The sequence below is a fragment of the Lampetra fluviatilis genome, chromosome 20 (genome assembly GCF_964198595.1).
Source record: "Lampetra fluviatilis chromosome 20, kcLamFluv1.1, whole genome shotgun sequence".
Taxonomy (NCBI): domain Eukaryota; kingdom Metazoa; phylum Chordata; class Hyperoartia; order Petromyzontiformes; family Petromyzontidae; genus Lampetra; species Lampetra fluviatilis.
Genome location: NC_136294.1, coordinates 7,154,644 through 7,165,015, shown reverse-complemented (window position 1 = coordinate 7,165,015; position 10,372 = coordinate 7,154,644). Strand labels below are relative to the sequence as shown.

Sequence of the window (10,372 nt, the reverse complement as noted above, 5' to 3'; positions counted from 1 at the left end):
TGAACATGCAGCTAACCTATTCGTACCCAAAATTCGCTATAATATGCGGTTTAAATTCACTCAAATGTGGCTATGCGGTGGGATGTGGTACAACATTGTGTACTGTCTGTACTGTGTGCGAACTGTGTGTACTGTGTGCGCTACTCGGCACGCAGCATACCTCCTCGAGCGGCTTCGTTTTGTTTAGGAAAGCATCTACTACCGCATAGAGTGAGGGGAAACTGTACCCCTGAGAGGAAACCCGACAGGCAGCGATCCCTCGAGCGCACGTCATTCTACCAGCAGCGGAGGTGAGCGAGCAATTGCAGGCCTGCACCTTTGTCTCTTGTTAACTCTGCTACGCCTATCATTTAATCGATTATCGAGTTAGCAGCACTGCAGTTACCGCTGCATCTCAACCGAACCGGCTGTAAACCAACATGTGCAAACGATGGATTGTATAATTTCTATAGAAAATTAGCCAGGAGTTATTGGCATTAAAACTCTTTAGTTTTTTTTTTTAAACCCATATCGGCACAACTCCCGCGTGTAAATGAATCCCTGGCGAGATGGTGGTGACTCCTCTCGGCAGAACTTTTAATTTGTCAGCAAACATCTATTGGTGGCGATTACTTTACACAGCGAATGGCTGAAGGGAGGGAGGCGAGCTGGGGGGGGGGGGGTCATAATGCATTCCACAATGTGTGCCTTTGTGCGTAAGAAGCAGCAACGGAATGGGGCCCACGTGGATCCAATTTTTTCCACGGCGAGTGTGCAATTTCTTCCATAACAGGAAATATTGCCGTGTCAAGACTCGTGTAAGAAATCTAATTAGCGTGATTACAAATGTTATTGTTTCTCAATGCTTAAATAATTACTCACCAACTATGACACAGTGGATGCACTTTGAAACAAATCTAATGAGCAGTTCACAGTTGCCCGAACATGTGGAAATACATTTGTGTTTTTTTTTCTAATACAACCTCGTTATTCCTGCGGTGCTGTGCCACGCACATTTAATCATCATTAACACGTTTGTTACCGCTAGAATCGAGTGCGATTTTAAATTAGACAAGTTTTTTTTGGGTGACAATGACTAATTATGAATATAAACTTGTATAACCACGCTTGTTTTTAAAATCTGCGGGAGAATATATATATGTTTTCACTCACTCAAAACTATTTTCACGTTAAATTATCTTTCCAGCTATGGATTTGTGTGGTCTCTTCGTGGTATTTATGAAGCTAGTAAAACTTGTTTTTACTTCTCACAAGTAATTGTTTAGCAGAGTGGTTATATATGTAGTACTTACTAGTGTACATATGTACAGGGTAGAGTACATCGAGAATTTAAATACGACTGCGTAGGTTTGCGTGGTGGTACCGTACGGCTCTCCGATTGGGTATTTTCCCGGCTTGTACCACGTGTCATTCGGCACGATGTCCGACGTTTCGCTCCTCAGGAATAGAATTCAATTCTGACATTGAAACGCATCTGAGAAAGTTACAATACGGTTAAAAGCGACATCAAAAAATCATCCAGTGTACATAAATCTCCATCAAGTCAAACATGACACGTGTCAAAACCTGCGGCCCTCCTAATTATCTCGCAGGGGATTTTATTTTTTCATCAGTTTATATTTGTTTTGACCGAGCCATACACCTTTCGTCAAGCCGCCTGCCAGTCACCAGCTTCACTTCACGCCGCGTGCTTTTTGCCTGCAGGTCGAGGGTAACCGAGCCTGGTGTCCACTTACTGGAACTAGACCCCGCAGAAGTGTCTGTGGAGCAACAAAAGACCCCGGGATTATCCCAAGCATATTGGCAATCCGTGAAGCGTCGCGTGTAAGTCACATAAGTATGTATCCTGTGGTCACGCGTGCTTTTCCTAAGCGCACATTATGTGGAGTAATAATCCTTCTGGGACTAATAGCTCGAGTGAGGTGAGCCTGCCAGGCCGCTGCGAGCTTGGTATAATGTCCAACTTTACCAACTTTACGCTTCCATATGTGGGTCCTGGTTGTCTGGTGAGGGGGAGTGGAAAGAGGGAAGCGGAGGTTGCGTGTTGTAGCAGTAAACTTTCTTCCTTTGCTCTTACTGGAATCATCAAACTAATATCCTGTGCTGAAACAAATACCTTGTTAATTTTGGTACTTTTTTTATGAAACAAAATAATATGATTTTTTTTCGATTTAAAGCTTTCGTGACTGCATAATAAAAGTGAGAATTATTTTATTTTTATTATTTTATTATTTCCATTCTACGTGACTTTACCGAAAGAACCAAGAAGTAAAATAATATGAATTCGCATTTCTCTTCTCAGTTCGTGTAAGAATGAATGCATCATGATTTATATAAATTTGTATGAATAAAAAGTATCAATACGTCTCAAGACCCTTTTCTAAGTAAGCTCCTGACATTAAAGGAGTGTCGTGTGGGAGCAAAATAGAGTGCCTGGAAGTAACTCATGTGTACGAGGAGAGAACACTCATATATATCCACACAGACAGGTTCACGATCCCATCATCGTCTATCGGCCATCTCACAAATCTGTGTGATCCACCACTCCTTGCCTCCAAAGTGCGGGATTACAGGCGCGTGTGCCACGCGACTTGGCAACAGCATCAGCACTGGGTTGTGGTCATTTTGTGGACGGCACGAACAGTTTTGGATATGAACACAGTTAGCAGTGTTTGTATACGAACACAACCGTGTTAAATGCTTATGTAATGTAAAAAATGTGGTTCTGTTGTGCAATTAATCTTGCGCACAGTGGCAAGCTGCAATGGAAAAATTCCCTTTTGTCTGATATTGGATTAAAATATGCCAAAAATGTGCCAAAAAATGTGCCAAAACTACGTGTTTTTGGTGATTTCGTCAAGTTGTTGAATCTAGCCCAGCGAGTTCTTGGATTTGTTTTTACATTTGGCACGTGACATTGCAGCACACAGGTGAAAGAGTGTGGGGGGGGGGGGGGTGTAAAGTTGTGTGTTCCATTTTTATCATTCTCCCTTACGGAAGAGCCAACTCAAATACAGTCAACCTAAAATTTGCCTGCATAGAAAAATAACGTAAAGGTGTGCCCAAAACGTAGAATTAAGATGTACCTCTGAATAGCACGGTTAGCTATGTATGGTACGAAATAAGGTAAACATGCATGCATAGACATTTGACCTCACCGCCAAACAACTCGCCGAAGTTCAAGCAATGAATTAATCGGGTGAACGTTTAGCTCTCCTGATCATATCTGCATTCAAATTCATGACGTCCGTTTCGTTTGGATGACGGTATCGGTTGTATTTAAGGTCACACTAAGACACGTAACAGGTGGGCACGGAACAAGTAAATTAAAGACAAGCCACACTGCGACTGTGGCCATGCAATAAGTACATGAACTCTCTCCTTGAGGCTCTCTGGTTCGTGGCTTGCAGACCTCTGTGACATTGGCATTTAGCTCCCGAACGTAATTTCTGCCATGCGCAAGAACAGAACGGCAGTGGGGTGAAACAGAGGTAACAATTTGCAACGGGGAATCCTGCTCGAGGTTTTAAGCTGCGTTGATTAAGAATCGAAGGCGGCGCTTTCCGGGATGGTGAGTTAAGTGCGCTCGCTTCTACACCCTGGTGGGTTTGTTACCGCGGTGATGGCAACTTCTCAATTAAGTGCTTCCCCCCCCCCCACTTTGTACTCCCCCCCAGCTGTGTTTACCCCCACGATTCCTAATGCCTGCACGTGTAACCACTGCACCGATCGGCGTGTCGTGCAATTTTCATTTTTGCTCGGGCAGTGAGATATTCCGCATTGAGTGTCAAATGTTAGCGGACCAAAGTCTGAGCACGTGCTCGCCCGAGATCGGTCGGTCGGTCGCTCGCTCGCTCGCGCGCGCGGAGAATAAACTTTCTGCAATACTCGGGAACGAACGAGATCAGAGCGGCAGTGCAGAAAAGAGGCCCATTACGGCAAGTGTTTTAACAGGATCACTTACACACCGCTGATTGTCTTTGTGTTTTAACAGCTAGAAAAACCAAACGCCATCAGCCTGATTAGCATCAGCCTAATGGTGTTTGGGGTTTGCAGTCAAGCATTTCTTGGGAGGGCAGCCGTACATGTTAAAAAACACTGCTGCAGAGCAGCATGAGATGCCCACTTCGACTTAGTAGTAGCAGGGGGACCCGAAGTGTTATTTAGATTGAAGCAACGTGAATATTGTTAGGTTGAACAAATACAGGTTTGAATGCATGCGCACTACTGTACGTTGCGAGATGTTAACTCCATCGCCTGGTATGCAGGAGGTCGTGGGGTTGAACCCGACCCTGACGCCTGTATGTTAGGAGTTTGGAAGTTTCCCTCCACATTTAGAATCGACATCACGCGTTTAGAGTATTTGGCTGCTGTACATTTCCACGTGATAAGCCACTTCGTTTCGCTATCACTTGTGGCCGGTTGCTTCTGAAAAAGAGCTATGGAGCTCCGTGGGCCTTACCTGGTAAAAACAATAGATTAGAAATAGGTGAAATAAGTTTCATGTAATTTACAGTAAACTTAGAAAGAGAAAGCCGCTCAAGTCAAATTTTCAGAATTTGTTTATTTGCTGTGACCACATAACAATGTATGCACTTAAATACGAAATTAGTAAACCAGCCCCCTGAACATTAATTTACCTTTCATTGTAGCAATCCCATACGATGGTTTACGCTTATTGGGATTTTTTTCGTGGGATGCTTTTCTTTTTACATTTTCAGCAGAGCAACAACAACAATTTATAGAGCATCTAAAAACAGTCGTATCTTGAGAAACTTTACAAAATGAAAATACATTTACATTAGGGTAGAAGAGGTAGAAAAGGGGGTTGGGGACTTCCGGGGGGGGGGGGGGTGCTCAGAGCTGGGGACCCACGTGGGAGAGAGGAGAGAGAGAGAGAGGAGCAACACTGCGGCGGCACTGCCCGAGGTAGAGGGAGGGCCCTGCCCGGGGTAGAGGGAGGGCCCTGCCCGGGGTAGAGGGAGGGCCCGGCCCGGGGTAGAGGGAGGGCCCTGCCCGGGGTAGAGGGAGGGCCCTGCCCGGGGTAGAGGGAGGGCCCTGCCCGGGGTAGAGGGAGGGCCCTGCCCGGGGTAGAGGGAGGGCCCTGCCCGGGGTAGAGGGAGGGCCCTGCCCGGGGTAGAGGGAGGGCCCTGCCCGGGGTAGAGGGAGGGCCCTGCCCGGGGTAGAGGGAGGGCCCTGCCCGGGGTAGAGGGAGGGCCCTGCCCGGGGTAGAGGGAGGGCCCTGCCCGGGGTAGAGGGAGGGCCCTGCCCGGGGTAGAGGGAGGGCCCTGCCCGGGGTAGAGGGAGGGCCCTGCCCGGGGTAGAGGGAGGGCCCTGCCCGAGGTAGAGGGAGGGCCCTGCACCGACAACGACGAGGCCCATGGGGCAGCGGGGGCAGCCGGGCCTGCACCGTGAGGCTGGGACTGCCCTCCAACAAGTCCCAGGGCAAACAGGACGATGTCAACTCAGGAGGCAGGACTAAGTTAGCCAAACAGCCAGCCGCTATATATATGTTTAATGTTGACACGTTATTTCCAGAGGGCGCAAACGGGTTTTGATTCCTTACCCGTACCCGGCCGCACCAGGGTCGCAAACGGGTACCCGTACCCAGCCGTACCCGTACCCTGCCCGTACCCGGCCGGGTACGGGTAGGGTACGGGTATCGGGTACCTGATTGCGACCTCTGGGATGAAGCCATGTTGCTGGCGCGGGTGGGTTGATTCTAGGAACTTGAATTGTGAGAAGAGACAAGACGTTGGGAAATGAGTGACAAACAGTTACTCACCAGTGACTCACGGTGACTCACGGTCTACCCGTACCCGTACCCGGCCGCACCAGGGCCGCCAGACATCAACGGGTACCCGGTTGCGACCTCTGGTTACTTCCCATATTCTAATACATGGTTTTAGTCACCTGCTCACACTGTAATGAATCAATAAATGTCTCTTAAACTCGCAGTCGTGTACGGGGATTTGTTGCTGTAGCTTAGAACAGCACTTCATGCATTTTCTGAACTTTGGATTGATGTCTTTTTTTTTAGTTCGCAATTTGCATTCTGTACGTAATGCAAATTGAAAATGTGTGATGCGTTGTCGGCAGAATGTTTTGAGAATGGGATATTAAAGGTACACGTGCGCACATTTCTAACACTTAATTAGGCAATACAGCATAATGACCCTTAATGCGTTAGTACCTATTGCACTGCATGTTTCCTAAATTAAGATGAAACTTCAAAATAAACTTAATAGGAGGCTGATAAATTATTCATGAGATCTAGTTTTTCAAAGTTATTTTGACTGCACCTCATTAACTCTTTACAGAACATTGGTATTTTTACACTACATTTTGCCACGGATTGTAGAAAAAGCGAGTGCGTTGAAAGAACCCGTTGCGTTGAGTGTACTCGACAGTAGTGGCACACACTCGCCAATAATCTTGGGGTAGGCCGCTGCATTTTTGTGGGCTATGCGGTGATCGAATAATGCCCATATCCACACCATTACCAAACGCCTAGCATCTGGAACACAGGAGTGACACAGCCGCTGTCCATGAACTCACCCTGATCGCTTTTTTTTTGCAACATCTGCCACTTTGCCTGAGAGCCCCAGTCTCAAAGCCCCGAGAGACACTTTCGGGGCGTGTTAATGTTAGGTTACGGCCAGACCTCAACACCCCCAGAAACATCTGGGATCCATGCAGTGGGGAACACGAGTAATGCCTGCCTATTCCGCCAGACATCAACAGGGAAACCGTTGGAAGTGCAAAAGCCGCAGGGTTCAGGCAGTGGTCCAAGTTAGCAATGAGGTCCATTCCATGCTGATGTTGCCACCGCAAGGGGTAAACGATGACAATCTTGCGAGGGCTGCGATATATAGTGTATAGAATGGCTCCTTTGTTACGTGCACATTTATGTCCATATTATTGCATATACAGTACTTTATATCTCGCAATAAAAGTTGGATTCGTGCAACATCTAAATGTATGGGTAACATCGGGGTTATGTGTTGCCGGTTGAGTGAACATTTACTCGCCAGTTTATCAGGTAAGGGATAACCTGGAATTTCCGGCTGTAAAAAAAAACATGTTGTACAGCCTCGCTGTGTACGTACAAAGAGTTATGTAGAAAATATATCCACGGTATAGAAATCATTTATACGTGGAAACCTTTAAGAAAAGCAATATACAGCTACGAAAGGTCCCAGTGGGGGAACCTTACACTACAATTGCTTGGGTTATCTAGATAGATTGTTATTTGTTTCGGGACACTTTGAATCAAATGCGGCTCAGTGGTGTTATCATGCAGCTCGAAATATGGAGGCTGCAAGTAAGAATTCTGGTTGGGGATTGTCGCATCGCATTATCCTTCTGGGGTTGGTAAATTTAGTAGCACTTTGTCCTTTGAAGTTACCTGCACCCATCAGAGGAATGTGAATTTCCACCGCTGGCTTCGGACTATAAACTGAAAGATGAGCACCTAGCCGAGGTTATTTTAGCGAGAGGCAACAGTAACTTTGTTTAATTTTGACTCTAAACTTGGCACGTGGACTCACGCACACCTAAATTATTGACGCCACTATTTTGTTTCGGCACTGTCAAAATGTATCATTTTTTATTCTGTTTATTAAAGGAAATATATCGTTTTAATGACCATTTTCTTTATATTACAAAGGAAGAAGTGGAGGGAAAAGCCCTGTGCACTCTGCCAGTCACTTGATTCGATGGGGGCAGGACACTGGGGGAGTTGTGACCTCTGCCATTAACCTCTCCACCGACATCATTGAGACCCATGACCCTACCCTAGCACCCCCCCACACCCCCGCAATCAGCATTTGTTACCAGAGCTCATTGTTAATCTATTATACTATGTTATTATATTCATTGCCTCTAGATTTGAAGCTTTCGTGACTACAAGGATTCATACAGCCATCTGGCTGTGACGGTCCCACCTGATGGTTGTGACGGTCCCACCTGATGACGGAGACTTGTGTTGCCTCCGAAACGTCGTGATCTTATTGTTTTATTTTTTATTAATTTTAATTTCATTTTTTACCTACGTGACTTCACCGAAAGAACTAAGAGTATATTCATTGCCCTTTGCCAATCCACTGCCGGATAAAGGACTCGCCACGCTCCGCATCGAGCATAGGGATTGTCTGGCTATACTTCACCTCTCTGGTCAGAGCGTTGGGGTTGGTGAAGTTGGGTCCGGGGGAGGTGGGCGCGTAGGCCTGATTCAGATATAACTTACCACTGATATTAGCTGTGGCAGGAAATGGGACTTGGGCAGTCAGGTAATGCCCCGCGCTAACTGTGTTATAGAAACGCGTATGTGGTGGCGAGTCTGCATTTCTATTTAAGCTTCAATTAATGTTTTAGAACAACACACTACATTTATGAGTATATGGTACGATACAATATGATGTATTGTCCTATACTGTGATATATTGATGATGTACAACATAGACATGCAAACATCTATTGATGCAATAATTAAACAGACACAACATGCATAAGGACATTTAATTATGCATATCTATACATTTCTACGTATTAAAGCCATTCCTCGCATTGATAACTAATATGCGAATTTGTACGTACAATAACCTACCCAGAGTACAGTACACACACAAAGATGTGATATAGACCTGTGTTTCTTGGTAACTGATTGAATTATACGTTTCCCATGTGTTTATATTTTGTGAGCCTGAAATATGCAGTATATTGCTTGTGTGTGTTGTGTAAATTTTTCTCAGGCTAGTCTATTAAAATAGATCTAACGTATAATCAACACCTGTGGCTCTAATATGTGGAAATAATGTAAAATATGTTTTCTATGTATTTTTATTTATTACAAATTTTTTCATGAAATTTAATGAGCATCATTGTGTGTCAAATGTTCATAGGCAGATCGAAAATTTTAAAATGAACCAAAGTGGAAATTATGAATGCAAATATAATGCATGGATATTTGTATGATTCCCAGGGTCATCTTTGCAAATACAACACGCCGTACATCAATGGGGTCCTCGATTTTTTATCATGACAAAACTTTTTAAAAATTTTAAATCGAAAGCAAAAGTTGTCAATGCAGGGGCCTTAAGAGACGTGCTTTAGAATCGTTAACACTTCATTTGCATATGGGAGAGCAGCGTGCGTGCAGTGAGTTTATTCCACTGAACCCGCGTCTTGCACGCTTTGATCCGCGACACTGAAGCTTCTCTCCCTCCCGCCAGTGAGCCCTCGTCTCCGCACATTGTCACCCGACTTTGCCATCTCGTGTGCAGCGGCGAACGGAGGAAACCACATTGAGCAAATGCTTTGGCACGAAAGAAAACTGCGGGTCCCATTCAGCTCGAGATGAAAACTGGCAAATTTACCGTGCAGTAGGCCGACATACGCAAACGTGTGGGAAAGCGAACGCCCTCTTTGTGGCCCTGACAGCATTGTGCTTTAAATGATGTATAACGTGACGCTCGGGCAAATGTGCTTCAGTAGGTCCACCCCGACAAATTCATTTACGTGGCTGACAAAAGCGACTAAATTTGTTTTAATTTGAATAAAAGTGTCAACGACAAAACACTAACTCTCTTAGTATTCTCCTTTTCGCTCTGCACAATTTGTTGTAAACAAGTTACATGTGCATATGCTCAACGTTATAGCGGAGCAAGAGGCTATGCAGCTATAGTGTTTGACATATTTGAAGTACAATAGTTGGCATAAAAAAAACTACTACCCGAATGCCGTCGGAATTTTTTTCAAACAATTAACTAAAAACTGAACGGAATTAGTTTTTTTTTTATTTTGCCAGTTAAGGCTCACTGACCTAATATAGCTCTTTTTGAGAAGTGACCTGGCCAGCAATTATAACCCAATGAAGTGGCATTTCACGTGGATATTTATAGCAGCAAAATATTTTAAACGCATGTTTTTAAATGTGGAGGGGAAAAACTGTAGTACCCCGAGAAAAATCCACGTGACCACGGGGAGAACGTGCAAACTCCAAATATACAAGCGTCAGGGTCAGGATCGAACCCACGACCTCCTGTATACCAGGCAAAGTAGTTAACATCTCACCACCGTGGCAAGATGTTAACTATTCATTTGGAGGTTTTTTTTCTTCTTCTGTCTTTACATTTTTTTTATTAAATCTCACCCGGATACAAAAGAGCCAGTTTTAAAATATTATTCTGCTCAAAATCATGTTTTTATATGAGACTATAATAACCCCCCCAAAAGTAATAAAAACGTTACAAGCAATCAAGAGAAAAGCAATGCAGGCGTTGTAATAATTTGTGGCTAATTTTTTTAAATGTGTGTTTTCAATCTTGACATGCCATTGTATAACAGTAATAGAGGCATTTCATATGGCTGT

General features: G+C 44.7%; 1 protein-coding gene across 1 annotated transcript in view; it reads left to right on the top strand.

Moving 5' to 3' along the window:
- Nucleotides 1-226: 226 nt before the first annotated feature.
- LOC144937916 (LIM domain transcription factor LMO4.1-like) overlaps nucleotides 227-10,372 on the top strand; it is a 36,909-nt gene continuing 26,763 nt past the window's right edge. Inside the window, exon 1 of the mRNA XM_078865522.1 lies at nucleotides 227-290. The gene's annotated coding sequence lies outside the window, so the exon portion shown is untranslated. The remainder of the gene's footprint in view (nucleotides 291-10,372) is intronic.